Here is a 19,579-nt window from a genome sequence, read left to right on the forward strand (position 1 = left end):
TGATCTGTAAAAGCATCGTTAATTTTTTTTTTTTTTTTTTTGCGGCCACACCTAAAAAAGGCACAAGGGCATAAGGAAGTTCCCAGGCTGGGGTCAAATGGGAGCTACAGCTGCTGGCCAACCCCACAGCCACACAAGTGGGATTCTACCCCACAGCCACACAAGTGGGATTCTACCCCACAGCTTGTGGCAACATGGATCCTTAACCCTAACCCTAACCCTAACCCTAACCCTAGGCCAGGGATGGAACCTGTATCCTCAGGGATACTAGTCGGGTTCTTAACCAACTGAGCCACAATGGGAATTCCATCATAGTTAGTTTTACTATCATAGGTCATTCCTGTGGGCTGTGCTTGGCTTGCTCCGGGATGTTGACTCAGCTGCTGATGAGCCCCGGGGCAGGAGCAGGCTTTAAGGAGTATCAGCGGGCCCCTCCTTCACTGTCATAAGCAGAGAGACTTCTCTGCAGGGCCCATCCAGCTCGCCAGCTCCCTGTGGGATCAGCTGGAGCCATGTGACAATGGCCATCTCAGCTCGTCCCCCCCACACCGTCCCGAGTTCCCCCACTCGGCTCCACCCTGGTGCGGTCCCCAGGGAGCCCCCGCACCCACATCCCTCTCTCAGAGTCTGTTTCTTTGGTGAATCTGATACCTTCAATTAAACACGAAGCCTGTGTTTGAGTTTGACAAAGTCAAATTTGCACAAGTACAGGGTCTGTGGAGGGAGGATGGATTCCACAGACATTCTTGCGATTTTACATAATTATTAGTTCACCTAATGGCTCAACACTGTTTGTTCAGCCACACGAACGAATTGCCGCATCCTTTGTCTGCTTGGTCCGACTGCAGAAGCATTATAAATTCTGTTGCAGAAACACAGCAGATGCTCAGGCTGCGGTTCTTGGCTGATTGAATTGTTATATTCCCAGTTGTAAACCTGTCGACGGTGGGGTGAGGGGTGGGGGCGGAAGTGGTCGCTGGGAGAACACACATCCACCAATCGAAGACCGCCCAGTCCAGGCATGGTCTGTGCTGCAATGGGGGGTAAGTACCGTTTGTGGAAAATAAAGCTGATACTCTCTGTGGGCACATACGATCTTTCTGTCTACGGGAGAAGACAGTCCTATAGATTTTAAGTGGCAGATAACGAAAACTCCATGGCTTTTTGGCTCCTTTGTCCTATTTGAAAGATGCATTCAAAGTAATCTGTGATTTGAAAAAGAATTTGAAGAGTTTGGAGTTTCAGATTTTAGCCTTCATGGAATGCTTGCATTCTCCTGCCCATCACCACAGGCGTGATACTGGTGGCAACCAGTCAATAGAGCAAGTGCTACCTTTCAAGAGGAAATGTGAAGTGTTCACTGTGTGCCCTGCAGATGGGCTAGTGACAAAATCCACAGAGACATTCCTGTCATCTAAGACGGAGGAAAGAAAGAGATTCTTGAGAATTCTTGCCTTCCTTTCTTTCTTTCTTCCTTTTTTTTTTTTTTTTTCCTTTGGTCTTTTTAGGTCTGAATCCACGGCATAGAGATGTTCCCAGGCTAGGGGTTGAAGTGGATTTGCAGCTGCCTGCCTACACCACAGCTATAGCCACGCAGGATCTTAGCTGCATCTGTGACCTACACCACAGCTTGCAGCAATGCTGGATCCTTGACCCACTGAACGAGGCCAGGGCTCGGACCTGCATCCTCATGGATACAGATTCTTAACCCCCTGAGCTAAACGGGGACTCCTAGAATTCTTGCCTCTCACCTAACTTTGTGTTGTTTCTTTCAAAATGGGAAGTTAGAAAGAGTAAGAGGAGTATATGGAAAAGCAGTGGCTTCTGAATGCTTCCAGGTGAACCCCTCCCCATTGTCACATCGTCTGTTTGGCAGGAATGCAAAAGACGGCTGTTCTTTTCGTCGACACTAATGGAGGAAATACATTATGGTAACAGATAAGTGTTCAGTAACACCTTGAAATAATTTATTAATCACAGCAGTATCGATGTAGTTGAAATACATGGTCCACGTGTGTGTCAGAGAACGCGTGTGTGTGTGTTTTATGCAGTTCAAAGAAAGTGCGTAGGTGATGCAGGATTTCCCCAGGGTTCTGAGGCCTCAGGTAGGCGAAGGGGAAGAGAAGAGAAAGATGGGTATCTGCAGAGGGGACCTGGGCCTGGTCTCCTGTCCTGGCTCCCACTCATGGCAGAGGGCGGTGGGCGCAGGCAACCTTAGAGAATTCAGCCTTTTGCTTGCCGTGCCATCCTCTTGGTAGAGCAGGGTGCTGCCTTTAGAAGATCCATGCGTTGCGGGGTGATCTGCTGGGAGTCTCTTCTGGGTTTTAGGTGTATGGCATTTTGCACTGGCGATTTTCCATGGTCGTGGCACCGTTTCTACCTGCTCTGTGAATTAACTGCTGATGACCTGGTCTCTGCCCCAGAAAAACTAACGAGCACAGAGCGGGGAGCAGGGGCGCCTATGAGCATTCAAGTCACCAGAGAAGCCTAGCCTGTCCAGGTGCAGTAGTGGCCAGTGCCCAGTCCCCAGGAGGGTCGCCAGCCCACAGTTCCTCAGCTTGGCTGGCGGTCATTGATGAGGCCGTTGAAGATCCGTGGTGCCGGCGCATTTTGGATCTCCTCGGGGAACCCACTGCCTTGTGGTCTTTTCGTCTGGTTTCCTCCCTGCTATGTGATGCCTTGGACCATCAAACTGAGTCCCGCTGCCTTTTGTTTGAGTCAGTGCTGTGACGTGATCTCCTTACTCTGGGGCACAGTTGCCTGATTCCTTGGCAGAAGCGCAGACATAATCTCCGTTCACAGAGTAGAAAGCTCAAGACTGTTAGGGTGTTAATTCTCTCCAAAGGGCTCTCTGACGTCTATACAAGCTGCCCGGGGGTGGGGGTGGGGAGTGTGAGGGATTCGGAGCTTGGGGTTATCGGATGCAACTTGGAATGGATTTACAAGGAAATCCTGCTGAGTAGCATCGAGAACTATGTCTAGATACTTATATTGCAACAGAACAAAGGGTGGGGAAAAAATGTATACATGTAAGAGTAACTTGGTCCCCATGCTGTACAGCGGGAAAAAAAATTAAAAAAAAAATCCTAAACCTCCCCCCCAAAAAACAAAAAACAAAACAAAAACCCCAAAATTTCAGCAGGGAAAATGATAGCAAAAGATGTTCCCATTTGGTTTCAATTGGAACCACGTGCAGTTCTTAGATTATTTTGGAGGACAGTTGATACCACACCATAGGGAGTCTTCTAACCCGTAAGAGAAGCATCGTCCACTACTTATTTAGGTTTTCTTTAAATTTGTTCAGGAGTCATTTTGTAGCTTTCTATGTGGAGGTCTTATGTCTTAATGTTTTTAAGATTATAAAACATATTTAAGAAATTTTAATTTTCTAATCACTTCTACTGGTGTAGCATCCACCAGACTTGCTAAATTTATTATTTGTAATTTTTTTATCCGTAGATTATTTTAGATTTTCTTCTAAAAAGCATATCATCTTTTAATAATGAAATGACAGCTTAACTCTTTGTTTTTAACCCTTATCTTTAAAAAAATTCTTTATTTAACTAGTTAAACATGCAGTACAGTATTTACAGATGTGGCAATGATTCCCTTTCATAAACATATAGTTATTAGGATTTTCCACTTCGTGTTGGCTTTGGCAACATTTTTTCTAACAATTTTTCCATTTTATATAAATTTTCAAATTTCAAAACAGATTTCAGATTTATAAACCTGTTAACATCTCTTTGTTTATTATTTTACTGTGTGTAGACTCTGTCCGGTCATCACCTTTGTGTTTCCTCATATTGGTGTTTGTACATTCCTTCTCTTTGTTTCTTAATAGTCTTGCTAGAAATTGAATTTGATTGTTCTTCTAAAAAGACGCGGCCGTTTCTTTTGCGATTCTGTTTTATTGATTCCTGTTCTTACCTTTATTATTTTCCTCTTCCATTTTTGGGAATTTAACTTGTTCGTTTTCTAACATCTTAACATAGATATGTTTCTTAAGCAGGACACTGAAAGCACCGATAATTACATAAAAGACCAATAAATTGTGCTACATTAAGAAATTTTGTTCTCAAAGAGACACAAGTGAGAGAGTAGAAAAGGAAGCTATGGGGGCTGGTCGGGGCGGGGGGAGAAGATGTTTCCAAAACTTGTATCCAGGGTGTAGAAAGACATCTACAACTTCATAAGCCAAAGACCAATGGCCCCATTTTTTAAGAATGAACACACATCTTAAAAAGGCACTACGTAAAGTGGGAGGGGAGGGATCCAAATGACCACCAAACCAACAAGGTCATTCAGGAAACGGAGCGTAAACCTGCAGCGTGATCCCCGAAATGGCTGAAACTACAAATGAAGGAACAAGACAACGTGATGAGTTGGCAAGGCTGCGGAAGACGGGGACTGTTCCTCAGACGCCCAGGTGGGAGTGAAAATTGTCCCAGGATGCTGAACACTGGCTCTGGCAGCATCTCCCTAAGTAGGATCGGCAAGGGACGTACCGGCCCCGTGAGCTAGAGACCTCCCAACTGAGGGATAAACACACCCACAGAGGTGCGACTATACACGCAAGAAAGGCATGTTAAGGGAAGTTCAGGACAGCATTTTCTACACCAGCTAAACCCCCGAAGCAGCTCTCACGTCCATCAACAGCAGATTGGATAAGCTGGGGTGTGTTCGCACCATACAGCTGGACACGGCCAAGCCAGAGAGCCACAGCCATCCATGGATGACAAGCCTCAGATGCAGAAGGCTATGCAGGGCGGGAGCCAACCGACATGCATTGAAAGAGCGCAGGTCAAGCAAGTCTGCGGGCGGTGGGCAGAAAAACGGCTTTCTTTAGGGAGAAAAGTCATGGCAGGGACATCTGGGCAGCTTTTGGGGTGCTGCTGGGCGCATATCCTGACGTGAGTGGTGGTCACCAGGGCAAGGTCACTGGGTCAAAGTTCATCCACCTGCTCATCTGTGATCTGCTCATTTTTCTGCATGTACTTTGTACTTCCATCCAATTTTTATAAATAAGCAAAAAATGACATGAACATATAAGCAAGCAAAACATGTTAGGAACGTGCACTTGCTGAAAGCCCCCCGGCAGGTGTCAGCCTGTATTCCCTCCACAGACCCCGCCTTCCCGCCTCCAGTCCCGCCCAGGGCAGTGGAATAAGATGCTCCCTGAATCTGGAGTTTCCCCTCCTTCTGTTTGCTTCCCTGGATGTGCCTGCTCAATCTTTAAGCCTCGGCTTGACTATCATATCCTCCAAGAAGATCTGAATGATGTCTTCCTGCTATTTCCTCTTTCAGCTTCCCATGCTTTTATTTCTTAGTTGTATTACTCATTTAAAAAATGATTTATAATGCTTTTGCATTTGGGGGGCTTTGCTGGCTGCAAGAGGCTGCCTCTCCCAGGGTTGGCTAATTCTTAGGGATAGCAAATGACTCCCCCGTGAGCATGCTTTTTATATGTAAACTACCCGATCCAGAGCACACACTCATATTCACTCCAACTGGATTTTGCATCCAGGAGGCAAGAATCCTCTGCCTTAATCACCCATGGCAGCGGGCTGACAATTAGGAACGCCTCTATATGCTGGAGCCTGCCAAATTGTTCAAGCTGGTCCGTCCTCTGCCTGCTTCCCTGCCTCACCCACTTTTTTCTCGGGAAAACTACAATAAAGTTCCTGCCCATGCTGTCCCCGCTCCCTGTGCCCCCTTCCCAGCTCTGGTGCTTCCCTGTGTGGCCCTGCCTGGTGTGGCGAGCCTCCTGTTTCTGCTGGCCGCAGTCACGTGAGGACTCACGTTTTCTTTATCCAGTGGCAAGTCGCATTTTGGTCTTTGCCTTTGTGATTTCTCCGTAAGTAACATGCACACAGTATGACATCAGGTACTCTTCCAGGCGGTTTAAGGGCAGGTCTAGTTGGATGCAGGGGACTGGGTCTGGGTCTGCTGTTGGTGGTGAGCTGGCTGGTTCCAGGTTTTCTGTGACCTGCTGCGTAACCTTACCTATGTTACTCCCTCTCTCAGCCTCAGCTTCTCACCCTATAAAATGGGTACAGGAGGAGTTCCTGTCATGGTGCAGCGGAAATGAATTTGACGAGGAACCATGAGGTTGCAGGTTCAATCCCTGGCCTTGCTCAGTGGGTTAAGGATCTGGTGTTGCCGTGAGCTGTGGTGTAGGTCACAGACGCAGCTTGGATCCTGGGTTGCTGTGGCTGTGGTGTAGGCGGGTGGCTACAGCTCCGATTAGACCTCTAGCCTGGGAACCTCCACATGCTGCTGGTGCAGCCCTCAAAAAGGACAAAAGACAAAAAAAAATGGGTACAGCAAAGCCTCAAATCACATCTTCACAGGGGGTGTCTAAGTGCTTTGTATAGAGTTAGGACTCTACAGTAGTCTTAATTACTGCATGTGTTTGTGAGAGTGTGTCTGCAAGTGCATATGTGAGTGTACGCATACATGTGAGTGTGCGTGAATGTGTGAAGGTGTGTTATTGATTGTGTGTGGAATGCGTGCTTGGATGTGTATGTGAGGGTGTGAGTGCAGTGTATATGGCTGAGCAGCAGGGTGTGATAGGCGAGTGAGTGTGAGCCTGTAAATAGGTGAGTCTGAGCGTTTGTGGCCTGTGTCCACTATATTGCAGGCAGTGGTGTTGCTATGCCTGGCGGTGTGCCCATGATTGTTCGCCTAGCTGGGGAAACCCCCTACTAGGGGCATCCCCCAAATCTTATGAGCTGAGTTTGTTCCAGAAATAAAATAAGCATTTGACTGAAGGAGGGACGAAAACACATTTCAGCACAGCGAACAGGTTCAAACTGATGGCGATGCATCACTGACCTCGAAACATCTCTGGCTCCCACCACCTCCGTGGACCTGCCACGGCCACGGCCACCTTCAACCCTTGGCTCAGTGCAGACTCCTGGGCTCTTTCTCTGAAGAGACACTCCTCACCCAGCCCCATCCTCTAATCCATCAACCCCCCTAGCTTTCTCAGGCAGGATGTGTGGTGTAGCCCATCCACCCGCAGCTCCATGCCTAAGGTACATCTGCCCATAACCCCACATTCTTCTCAGGTCTCCAGCTCATCTCTGTGTAACCCACACTCTTCCGGAGGTTCCTAATCTAAGTAAAAAGGACACCAGATGGGTAGAAGTGACACGTCTCTCCACATCTTTAGGCAGAAATGACCAGAGTCCACACGACAGAGATTGTCTGAAAACTTTCCGTGCTTGTGGCTACTCAATCCACTACCTTCTTTCCAAAGTGGCCTCTTGAGGTGGGTCAGAGAGCCCATCACCGAGCAGAGTCAAGGAGATTTTTCTTGCAGGATCACAGAGCTCATCAGGAAGACAGGCTCTGGAAAAATACAGCAAGGTAGAGAGTGTTAGGGTTGCTGGGGGAGGAACACTCAAAGCCAAGTTAGTAAAACAAAAGAGATTCATTAAGGCATGAGAGGGGGATGAGCTGAGCACAAGATGGGGCCAGCTCTGCCTGTGAGCAGGTGCTGGGCTTATACAGGGTCCGTGGCGGGAATCTGTGGCTGGAGTTCATGGAGGAGACGTGTGGCAGGAATGATGGAGAAGGAGGAGGGGGAAGGTTGAGTCCCAGGGGTAGCGGGTGGAGTCCCAGGACAGAGGGCAGTTCATCCTTGTAGGAGGTTCATCTCTGCAGGCAGTTATTGTCCTCAAGCCAGTGTTTCTTGCTGCCCAACTTGAACCTCCACATTCCGGGAAAGAGTGTAGATCTTGTGCTGGGAACTACCCACATCCACAGCAGGTGTCCAAGGTGAACAGCCACCTTCGAGGGGCGGGGGTCTGTCTCCATTCTCCTGGGAACCTATCAGAGAACAAGGCACATTCCTGCCCCTCAGGCTTGGCGGGCGGTCAGAGGCAAAGCTGCTGGGGGTTTGGGACGAGTGCCCTGCACACAGAGGAGGAAATGGGTGTTCTCCAAGAAATGGGTGAAAACACAGGTAGTCTCTAGAGAAGACCTATCCCAGTGTGCTGCGTATGTCTATGAAGCATCTTACACATTTATTTCAAAATAGGAGTACCTCCAGTGACCAAGAATATACCAATACCTTAATTACACATAAAATATGCTATGGAAAGAATTGCATATAAACCAAAACTTACTAACAGGCTTTAGTTTATGACCAACAGGCTTTAGTTTGTAACCAACAGGCTTTAGTTTGTAACCAGGTCTATTTTTGGTTTGGTTTTGCTTAGCATCTTAGACTTTTAGTGTTAAATGTTCCTTAATGATCTCAAAGGATTCATTTAATGAGGAAGCTCCCTTTGCACTCGAGTGGGTGGTTAACGTAAAAATCCAGAGTCCTTTTGCCTTGACAGTCTGGCTTGTTTTTACAAAAACAATATGAATTTCTTCCTAATGGTATATTTAATTAATGAAGATGGTTGCGAACCTAATAATGGAGGGCCAGGTCTTTCTGGAAAAGAGTACACAGTCAATCACATCGACATAGGCAGGAGGTGTGCTGGGTGTCCCCTCGAGAATTCAAAGACCTCCTTCCAGATTAAACACACAGAGACACAACCAAAACAAAGCACCAGAGGTTACGCTCTAAGTTATTAAAATGTCCACGCGCTTAAAACACTTCATCATGTTTGAGCATCATTACGGTAACACAATGCTGATCCCTTAATTAGCTTTTCTTAAACACCCTATAAATTGAGTAATCAATGATAAAAAAATGATGTAATGTATTTGTGTATCATGCATTCGTTTCTCTACATATAACTTACTGCTTTGTGGTTGTTGAAACCAAGACATTTTGCTAAAGCAAATTTTATGAACTAAAATTCAGATGAAACATATTGCTCCACTGGGGGAAAGGAACCGCCCAGATGCAGGTCCCAACTGATGAAGGAAAGCAGGATTTTTTTTTCTTTTTTTTTTTTCTGTGAAGCTCAGCATTGAAGAGTTTAATACTCAACAAAAGCAGAAGCATCACACCACGTTCAGCATGCTGGAAAATTTCATGTTTATTTGAAATGAAGAGCTGGTTTTAAGAGCCTTGGAAGAAGCAGCATATGGTATGCACGACTTCAAGCTGAGTTTTATCTTCAGTGTGCTCAAGGTTCAGCTTGTAGGATTCTAGAGTCAAACACTCTCCGCCCCTCTGGGCCAGACACCAGCCACATCAAAGGTGTTTTCAAACCTAGAAAAGCAAAGGCCTTCCTGCAGGCTTGCAGAGCAACACAACACAGTCTGCTCTGAATTTCAGGCCTGGGGACAAACCTCCATAAATTAATTTTATCTTTTTATTTCAGGGTAAATTTAGGATGCTCATGTGTGGGGAAGCTCATTTTCCGTCTTAATGAGTCTGTGAAGAGGGACACGTCCTGTGTCTCAGAGTGTGAGTGTTGACGTGTTCGATTCTCTTGCAAATCATGGAGGCATGTGGGTTTCTTTCTCTTTTTTTTAACAAAAAGGAAAGAAACTCTCTTACAAATGCACAATGTAATTAAGACTACTGAATAGTCCTAATACGATACAAAGAACATAGACACCCCTTGTGAAGTTGTGATTTTTTTTTTTTTTTGTCTTTTTAGGGCTGCACCTGTGGCATAGGGAGGTCTCCAGGCTAGGGGTTGAATTGGAGCTGTAACTGCTGGCCTATACCACAGCCACAGCAATGCTAGATCCTTAACCCTTGGGCGAGGCCAGGGATCGAACCTGTGTCCCCATGGATACTAGTCAGATTCGTTTCTGTTGAGCCGCAATGGGAATGCCCAGATTTCTTTCTTAAAGAGTTCATTCCTGCTCTTTACATTTGGGAAACTGGAAAGGGACAGCCGCAAGCTAAAGTATTTAATGCATTTCAATAACATCCTCGCTGCAGTCGCCTTTCCTCCTGGCGGATCTCCACGAAGCCCCAGCTGGTTGACCAGTTCTCTCATTTCCCACAGGCAGCAGCAAGCCGCTCCGCTCCCTTGTATGTCCGTGCCAGGGCTGCACCCCACACAGCATCCCCTCGGGGTCGGTGGCCATGAGTCCCTCAGGAAGGTGGTGCCGCAGAGCCCATAGGAGATGGCTGTGCGATGAGCTGGGGAGGAGAGGGTCCTGGAGACCCAGGCGGGGCCCCTGCTCCCCAGCTCTGCCTTGCCCCCCCGCTTTCTCCATATGCCTCGGGTGCAGCCCTAAAAAGACAAAAAAGAGTGAAAAAAAATGAGAGTAAGGTTTCACAGAGGCCAGTTAAAGGGCACTTTAGGATGCAAACGTGGTTGGATTTGCTGTTCGGGGCGAGCTCAAGTTCTGGAAGCGGAGGCTTGTGGAGGGTTGTCCTGCTCGCCTCTGCACAGCTTCCCTCTGACTCTCCCTCCCTTGTGAGGACAGAGCACGGGGGAGGGCAGTGGCTCTTCCCTCAGCCCAGCTCCTGCTGTAGACTCTGTGAGGCTGGAGAAGGCATTATTTATTTTTTATTAAAGCAGAGTTGATTTACAGGGTTGTGCCAATTTCTGTCGTGCGGCCTAGTGACCCTTTTATTCTGACCTTCAGGCACTGAACTGTCATTAGCACTGAGGAAGCTTGGCGTCCGCTTCCATGCAGAGCATTCTAGAGAATCACCACTGTGCTTCTGCAGACAGCGTGCCTGGGTTTGCACCTCCGTCTCCCTGCTGATGCTACTCTGCTAACACCCCTTATGAACCCCTGGGGCCACGAGGCTCATCTTCCTCTTATCTTAACAGGACACAGCAGGCTGTGCACACGGCGGGCCTCTCTGCACGGGTCCGGCGGGCCTAGACCAGCGCATTTTGTCCTATTCAGCTGACCACAGGAATAGCTGATGCCTTTGGGTCTTTGTTCTTAAGCTGAAGTCACTTCCCAGCACTGCCACCGTTTGTCAAGCAGGAATACGGGGTAAGGTAAAGCAGGACGGGATGGAGTTTTCAGCCAAGAGGCTAAGGAAATATTGTAGAAACATGTCTCGTGACAAAGGCACGTCTACAGGAGCAAAGTGTGGCAAAGCTTCTTTCGCTCTTTCTTTTAATGAGCTAAGCCAAGTGTGGATGGTATTTAAAATACACCTGCGTGGATGCGTACCTGCCTGTGTGTGCATCATGCAGGTGTGTGTCTTAACTGTGCGTTCCGTCTTATAACAAGCTCGCTTGCGCCATAGGATACAGAGTCAGAGCTGCTCCTGGTCCCCACTCCCCAGGCCCAGAGGAGAACTGTCAGGACACTGTCTCCATTGTATAATTTCTGTACTTGGGTTTCTGTCTATAAAAACTTAAATATCCACAGAAAGTTCTTGATTAATGGCAGATCATGGCAGGCTGTGAGGACACGGCTGAGGCAGTGATGTGTGTGCGGGGAGTTCTGTACGGGCTTGTGTGTATATATTTCAAAGGTGGTTTTGCTGGAAACCTGCAAACCACAATCAATGACACCCTGGGCTCAGGAGCCATGGGGCAGGCTGGCATGGGCCTCAGTGCCAGCACTGAGGGAGGAGTTGGTGTTTTTTGTTTTTTGTTTTCCTTTTTTTGGCCACACATGCATCATACAGAAGTTCACAGGCCAGGGATCAAATCTAAGCCGCAGCTGTGACCTAAGCTACAGCTGCAGCAATGCCAGGTCCTTAACTCCCTGTGCCCCAGCAGGAACTCCAGGAGTTGATGTTTATAGTGAAAGCTCTTTATGCCTCTTCAAAGGTCCATGACCTGAAGTGGAACCTCCCAGTCACCTTGGGGTGACAGGTGGGCAAACAGGCCCCAGGAGGCTGGGAGCTCGTCTAAGGAAGAGCACTGGGGGAGGGGCCAAGCCAGGGCCTGCCCTCTCCCCACACCCCTGTCACTGACACCTGTCACTTGCTGACGCCTTGGCAACGCGGGAGTTCCGAGGTGCAGACAGCATGCTGGGGACAGGCGACCAGGTGGAAGTGAGCTCAGTCTCTGACATTTCGGTGAGATCCACGAGGACAGGGACAGTCTGGCGGCTGCCGCGCTCGCCCCATCTAATGCAGACAGACAGACGCTCTGCTCCAGAGGGTCCTTATAAACAAGAGCATGTGCTTCTGAACAATGGCGACACAGAGGACATGCTTGTTCCCTAGCTGGGAACAGGGCCCTGGCCCTGGAGAGGTGTGATTTGACCTAATCAGGTGGGAGAAGACATGAGCGCTGTCCCTCCGCCGAGGCGACAGGCGCTCCCGAGGCAGCACAGCGCGGCGTCAACAGCAACCAGAGTCTGACAAGTGCGACCCCCTCAACCTTGAAATTGTTCACAACCAGAGGCCGTGAACTGCAGAGAGAAGCCTGTCTGGAAACGGGCCGCAGCCCCAGGGATGCTGCTTATCGAAGCTCTTCTCAGGTTTTAAGTTTTTCTTTTTGATGTATGTTTTGGGGTTTTGTTTGTTTGTTTGTTTCCTAGCTAAGGGATCTGGTTGGGCTCCACATGCAGCCAGGCTCTTGGAAAGCAGGAAAAGCCATGAACTAAGAGCCATCTGGGTGCCAAGGACTGGCTGTGACCTGCCACATGGCTGCTGGGTGACCGTCGCCTGAGCTCTGACCCTGGGGTGAGCCAAGTCCAGGGGACAAACGGTTCCCAGATGCCCCAGTGCAGATTCCCGAGAAATAGCACGGGTCGCCCTCATCTTTGCAAGACACAGACGTGGGCAGGACTGTGTAGGATGGGGGGTTAATTCCACAGCGACCTGCATCATGCAGAGACCTGAGTGGCTGGATCATTCCTAAGGCTGACCTTGTAAACTGGTGACTGAGTCCCCAGCAGATCCAATGCCACCTTCCCTGAGAGCCCCGCCCTCTCACACATCCCTCCCTCTGGCCCCTCACCTGGCTGGCTTTATGCCCATAGCCCTCATCACCCCGGCATTGTTGATGGTCTGCCCCGCTGGCCTGCAGGCTCCCCAAGAGGGGCTCCAGGTTGGTTTCGTCCACAGGACCTGGGACGTGCACAGCTGGTGCTCTGTAGATAAAGGCTGAATGAACAATGTCTCAAGTCACCTGCAAAATTCCAGATCCTGCCTCGGCTGCTTTCTGCTCGGGTCACAGAGGCTCCTGTCTTCAATCCCCACATCTCTATGCCCACAGAGATGGAGCAGGTACCACGCGGGAGGATAGAGTTGAGGATGCGGGACTGTTGGTGTCTGGAAAGAGAATTCACTCTGTTTTACTCCTCTCCTTATTTCCTATTTCCTGAGTGATTCTTCTGGAGTTTCAGTTGATGCAGCATGAATACAGGTGTCATAACCTAGGAGAGGCGGGCATTTCTCTGGTTGCAGGTAGGTCTGGTCTTGGTCCAGCTGGGAAAGAAGACCTGCAGCGCTGCCCAGGAATCCACCTGCCCCTTTCGGGTGGAGGCTGAAGAGCTATGACGTCACTCTAATGTCCCAGCCGTGGCACTATGACCATTTCAGGCTGGATAGATCTTGTGTGTGAGGACTGTGCCGTGTGTTGTAGGATGGTTTAGGTCACAGCTGCAGCATCCTTGGCCTCCAACAGTGCATGCCACGAGCCGTGCCACCAAAACAAAGGACCATCAAAGATGTCTCCAGTGAGTTCCCAAGGCGTTGCTGCGATAGTGAATCTGGGTCGTCTCCATGAGGATGTGGGTTCGATCCCTGGTCCCACTCAGTGGGTCGGGGATCCAGCATTGCTGTGAGCTCTGGTACAGGTAGCAGATGTGGCTTGGATCTGGCGTTGCTGGCTGTGGTGTAGGCCGGCAGCTACAGCTCTGATTTGACCCCTAGCTTGGGAACTTCCATATGCCTCGGATGCAGCCCCGTGGGGGTAAAATCATGACCGGCTGTGAGCCAGAGCTTTAATTCTACGTGTGGGTTGATGTTGATGGTGGGGTGGGGCCGAGGAACACCCCTCTCCCATGTTTTCATGGGTCCAGCGGGTGCTTTTCTCCAGAGCTCACCTCCTGATGGGATTTTAAGAGCAACACTAAGATTCGTCTTTGATGATTCTAAAATATTTAGTGGATAATTTTTATTCATGTAAAAGAACATTCTGTGTTTTCCCGCCTTTTTAGAGTGATGGCCCAAGCCACTTTCGCATCCCAGTTTGAGTCTGCGATGGGAAAGCCAGGTCCTGGGAGGCCGAGAAGCAGCACTGAAGCTGAGACGGCCAGGGCGCGACAGCCAGACCTCCTCCACCCCCAGCTCCACAAGACCATCCCCCTTGCTGGCTGGTTTGTTCATTCCTTGAACACGTCTTAGGAGTTCCCACTGTGGCTCAGTGGGTTAAGAACCCGACATAGTGTCTGAGGGTGTGGGTTCAATCCCTGGCCTCACTCTGTGGGTGAAGCATCTGCCATGGCCACCAGCTGCAGTGTACGTTGTGATGTGGCTCCAATCCATAGTTGCTGTGGCTGTGGCTTAGGTCACAGCTGCAGCTCTGATTCGACCCCTAGCCTGAGAAGTTCCATGTGCCAATGGTACAGCCCTAAATAGGAAAAACAAACAACGAAACAACAACAAAAACCATATTTTAACCTCTAGGTTATTTCACTGGAATGCCCTACCAGTGATTTAATTATTATACAGGTTGGCTCCCTGATACTTGTGTTTAGGGAATTCTGCCCCCCAAATGCCTGCACGGAATCTGGGCCCTGCTGCAGGTTCAGAGGGTACATTTTCTATCCCTGGAAATAAACAGTCGGATCTGATACAACTAAATCTCAGCATCAGCTTTTACAGAGAAAAGTTATCGCTTGGGGAGGGCCGCAGGGAGAGACCCTGCCGGTGGAGGTGGCCAGTTGGGGAGATGCCACCGTTAACAGAAAGTCGTCACGGAGACCTTGCGGGATGTCCCAGCTGCTGCAGGTTCGCACAGACTGGCAGCCCGCAGTGGGCTGGGACGTGGAGGGGCGAACAGGGGCTCCTGCGGGAGAGTGAAGACGCCCCGCTCAGCTTGCGGCTCTACCTGCATCTGTTGCATGAGGCGCGTGGGCGACGCGGTTGCCAAGGAAACCAGCAACCCGGCCTGCAAGCCTAATAAAGTCATCCGCGAAGAGAGAGCCGTGGCTTGACGTGGGAACCACGGGGCCACGGCAGCGGAGAAGACGCGAGGAGGGTATGTTGGCAACCAGGCGACGGAGTGGTTGGTGTACAGCCCGTTAAAGCTCGTTGGGCGCCTGCAGAGGCTTTGTGCCCACAGCCTCATGGAGGCTCCCCCTTTTAGGGCCCTCTTCCCTTCCAGCTCTGCTGCTGGTACTTCTGCCTCCAAAAGCACCGGTGCCCACGTGAGGCAGAAGGCGGCCGCTCCCCACCTTGGTTCTCAGGGCTTTGCATTAGGAAGGCGGGAGGGGCTGGGGCAGTGCTGGGGGCGTTTCTCAGCGATTGCCGCCACTATACTGTATCCCAGAAACACATCGGCACTCCCCTGTCTTTAGTTTCCACATCTGGGTCCCCAAAGGGGCCCTCCTGGGGCACTGGCTTGGGTCATTTCCTCTTAAGCAACGTATTAGCATTTAGAGGCTGCCTGAAAGGACCTCCGGCTTGTTTGCATAAACCCACAAAAATGTTTTCTCTCCTCGATCCTGAGGTCAGAACTGGAGGTGTCACAGGGCTGCCCTCCCTCTTAAGGCTTTGGGGGAGGACGCTTCCGGCCTCTCCCAGCTCCTGGATGCCCTGGGTTCCTCCTGCCATGTCCCTCAATTTCTGCCTCCGTCTGCACACAGCCTGCTGCCCTCCTGCTCAGTGTCCCTCCCCCATGTGTCTCCTGAAGGACACCTGTCTTTGGATGTAGGGCCACCGGCATCGTGCAGGACGAGCTTTCAGTCTGGAGATCAGTAACTTCAGTCTATCCATAGCCTTGTTTCAAATAAGGTCACAGCCCCTTGCCCCCCGCCCCCCGGCCCTGTTGTGACCTGGATGTAGCTTTTGAGAGCCACCCATCAGCCCTCTGCCAGCGACGATGCAGCTCAAGGGCTTCGGCAGGATGAAGGGGTCTCTGTAGGGTTTCACTGCCCTGTGCTCTGAGAGGACCCCATGGGCTCCCCTGGCTTCCTGTCTTCGCAGGAAGGCTGGAGGGGTTGGGGCAGAGCTGCTGGACAGGAAAGTGGGCATGAACTGACTCTGGGCAGGTGGCTTTGTGCACAGCTAGAACCACACGGTGCCTGCAGGCAGGGTTCTGCCACAGGAGCTGGACTCCCACCTGCTACACCTGCTAGGCGCGTGTGCGCGGGGTGGGGGGGTGTGCAGTGTGGGCATCAGCCGAGGCCCAGGAGGCGCCGGATGAGGCTGGTGCCACCGCAGTTCCTCTTCCTGGTGGATGCGGAAGGACATGAAAGTGGGCCCGTGTGGCCCTCTGGCTCTGTCTGTGGGCTCTCTCGCTTAATGGGGAGAGAGTTAGGACAACGGCTGGCAGCAGGGCAGGGCCTCAGTAACAGGATGGCCTGGCAGTTCCCGTTCCTGGTCAGGACCTGTGGGGGCCCACATGCTCCTCCTGGTCTTGAGGTGGACTTTCCACGGTGAGGAGCCAGCGTGTCCCCAGCGAGGGATTCCCAAAGCCCACAGGTCACCATTGCACCGGCAGCACCGCAGGGTACGTTCCACCAACCCCTGACCCAGGTCCGTCGCCCCATCCGGTGGACGAGAGAATTCAGGTTGTAGGAGCAGGGCCAGGGGGCAACCCCAGGTGGTCAGCCCCCCAAATGCACACTCGTCCCCTCCACGCACAGCCTCCAGGGTGCTGTCTTCTCACAAGGCTGGGGGACCCAGCACAGGTCCTCACGGCTTCCTCCGCGCGTTTGTGCACCTGCGCTTGAACGCGTGTTCTGAGAGCCCCCGGCCCCATTTCTTTTGAATTCTTGGTGCCTGCTTCAGGAGTAAGTGTATTCCCATGAAGAGTACACGGGACTGCGGAGTCAACGTTAATTCATTCTAGTGTAAATGAGGCGACAGCTATCACTTGTCACAGCCTTAGATTTTCTATATTTCAGGTGAAGATAAAGGCTTGAGGCTGCCCCCTGGGATCCCTCTCACAGCAAGAGTCTGCTGCCCCATGAGGGAAAACTCGCTCTCTCCACTCACCCCCCCCACCCCAAAGAGGGTTCTGTCAAAGAACTTTCCATGCGATACCTTCACAGCATAAAAAGTAATGCGTTAAAACTGGAGTCCTGCTTTGTTCCAAGAGACCAGTTTTTACATATTAGCTTTGGTAACATTAAGGGAGAGGTAAAACTCATGAAGCGTCCAGAAAACAAGTTCCTATATGGACTTAAGCTTTAAAAGGCCACTGCGGTAGGGTGACCCATGTGATGGAGCGGTCCACGGAGCGGGGGTGGTCCAGAGGGTGGGGCGGAACCTTGATGGAGAGGTCCACGGATGCGGTGATTCCACGGATGCGGTGATTCCTGTGGTGAGAAGGCCCTTGGAAGGGAGGGGTCCTTTGCAGACACTCTCTCTGAGTGTTGGTGGTTCCTGCAGCCCCAAGCAAGAAGCCATAGAGACACAAAGGGTAAGTTTAAATAGATGCTGCCTGGCATGTGGGTAGGAGGCTCTGTTGTCATTAGCCTGGTCACAGGGGACACAGCTGTTAGTCAGGGAAGATGAGTGCCTCCTTCTTGCTCTCTCTCTCAATATGGTTTATTAGGATTTATGATCAATGGAAAACCAGAATAATATTTAGAATTCAGTTTCAGTTATTTACCTAGTATACAGTCATTCTGGAAATTCAAAAGAGACAAACACATTTCGCCAAAAAAAAAAAAAAACCAACAAAACAAAACCTAAGAACAAATGAATAAACAAACAAAAAGCCGCTAGAGATAATTACTGTTAACGGTCTGAAGTTTATCTTCCAGGCTCTTTTAAATGTAATTAAAAAATAGATCAAATTCTATCTGCTTTGCTTTTTTTGTGTGTGAGCTGCTATATACATTAAAATCACCAGTGTTGAGTATAAAATTTGATGAGCTTTTTTGAGGGGTGTTAAAAGAAGTTTTAGGAGTTCCCGTCCTGGCTCAGGGGTTAACGAATCTGACTATGAACCATGAGGTTGCAGGTTCGATCCCTGGCCTTGCTCAGTGGGTTAAGGATCCAGCGTTGCCATGAGCTGTGGTGTAGATCGCAGACGGAGCTTGGATCCTGCGTTGCTGTGGCTGTGGTGTAGGCCGGCGGCTACAGCTCCAATTAGACCCCTAGCCTGGGAACCTCCATATACAGCAGCACGTGCAGCCCTAAAAATGGCAAAGAGACAAAAAAAAAAAAAAAGAAGTTTTAGTTGTGTGGGATAAATTCACAGTATATCAGATGTATTTGTACTCTTAAAAAACACATTTATTTTCCAGAATTCTGCAGTGTCAACTTCTCATCACCAATTCTGATTAAACTATGTTTTTCAGATTTTAATTTAGTTTTATTTGATTTCTTTGGTACGTATTTATTTTTACAATTTAATTTTACTGTAGTATAGTTGATTCACAATGTTGTATTAGTTTCTGGTGTATGGGAGAGTGAGTCAGACATACATATAAATGTATCCATTCTTTTTTTCCCATATGGATTATTATGCACAGGATGGAAGAAGATCTTTGCAAATGAAGCGACTGACAAGGGATTAATCTCCAATATATGCAAGCATCTCATGGAGCTTTATATTAAAAAAACAAACAAAATCCCAATCAAATATTGGGGAGAAGATCTAAACAGACATTTCTCTGAAGACGTAGAGATGGCCACCAAACTCATGGAAAGATGCTCAACATGACTGATGATTAGAGAAAAGCAAGTCAAAACTGCAATGCGCTGTCACACCAGCCAGAATGGCCATCATCCAAAAGACTACAAAGGGTAAATGCTGGAGAGGGTGTGGAGAGAAAGGAACCCTCCTCCACTGTTGGTAGGGGGTAAATCGGTGCCACCACTGTGGAGAACTACATATACAGCTATCACATAATCCAGCAATCCCACTCCAAGCATGTATCCAGGGAAAATCACAATTTGAAGAGATACATGCACCGCAGTGTTCACTGCAGCACTATTTATGATAGCAAAGACCTATTATTATTATTATTTTTAGGCTGCACCTGCATCACCAAGACATAAAATTTGATGAGTTTAAATGAAAGTGTACAGTTGTTTAGCCACAATCAGGATAAGGAACATTTTCTTTACCCCCAAACACTTCTGTTTCTCTTAGGGATCGACCTCTCTCCCCAAATTCAACACCGGGCAAACATCCACCTATTTTCTTTTTTTTTAATTTTTAAAAATATTTTGTCTTTTTAGGGCCACACCCACAGCATAAGGAGAATCCCAGGCTAGGGGTCTAACTGGAGCTACAGCTGCCAGCCAATACCACAGCCACAGCAACGCAGGATCCAAGCCACATCTGTGACCTACACCACAGCTCATGGTGAACCTCTAGCCTGGGAACCTCCATGTGCCAAGGGTATGGCCCTAAAAGACAAAAAGACAAAAAAAAAAAAAAAAAAAGTTGTAGATTCCCAGTCTTGGGAAAGCACTCAATGGCATCATTAGATCGGAATTCTCTGTTTACCAGTGCATTTGGGATTTTACATGCATCTTAATGTTGGGAAGAAATCCCATCGAAAGTTGAGGACCACGCTTTGGGCAGTGGTGGGC

General features: G+C 49.3%; 1 long non-coding RNA gene across 1 annotated transcript; it reads left to right on the forward strand.

Annotated features, from left to right (window-relative positions):
- Positions 1-846: 846 nt before the first annotated feature.
- On the forward strand, positions 847-14,660 carry LOC146395707 (uncharacterized). The gene is made up of 4 exons (XR_014831085.1): positions 847-1,043; positions 10,713-10,884; positions 12,394-13,536; positions 14,020-14,660. It is a non-coding gene; the product is annotated as an uncharacterized LOC146395707 (long non-coding RNA).
- The last annotated feature ends 4,919 nt before the right edge of the window (positions 14,661-19,579 follow it).

The sequence above is a fragment of the Sus scrofa genome, chromosome 16 (genome assembly GCF_054392235.1).
Source record: "Sus scrofa isolate SSC_HxYL_T2T_F1_AM1 chromosome 16, Sscrofa_HxYL_maternal_Yorkshire_Landrace_v2.0, whole genome shotgun sequence".
Lineage (NCBI taxonomy): Eukaryota > Metazoa > Chordata > Mammalia > Artiodactyla > Suidae > Sus > Sus scrofa.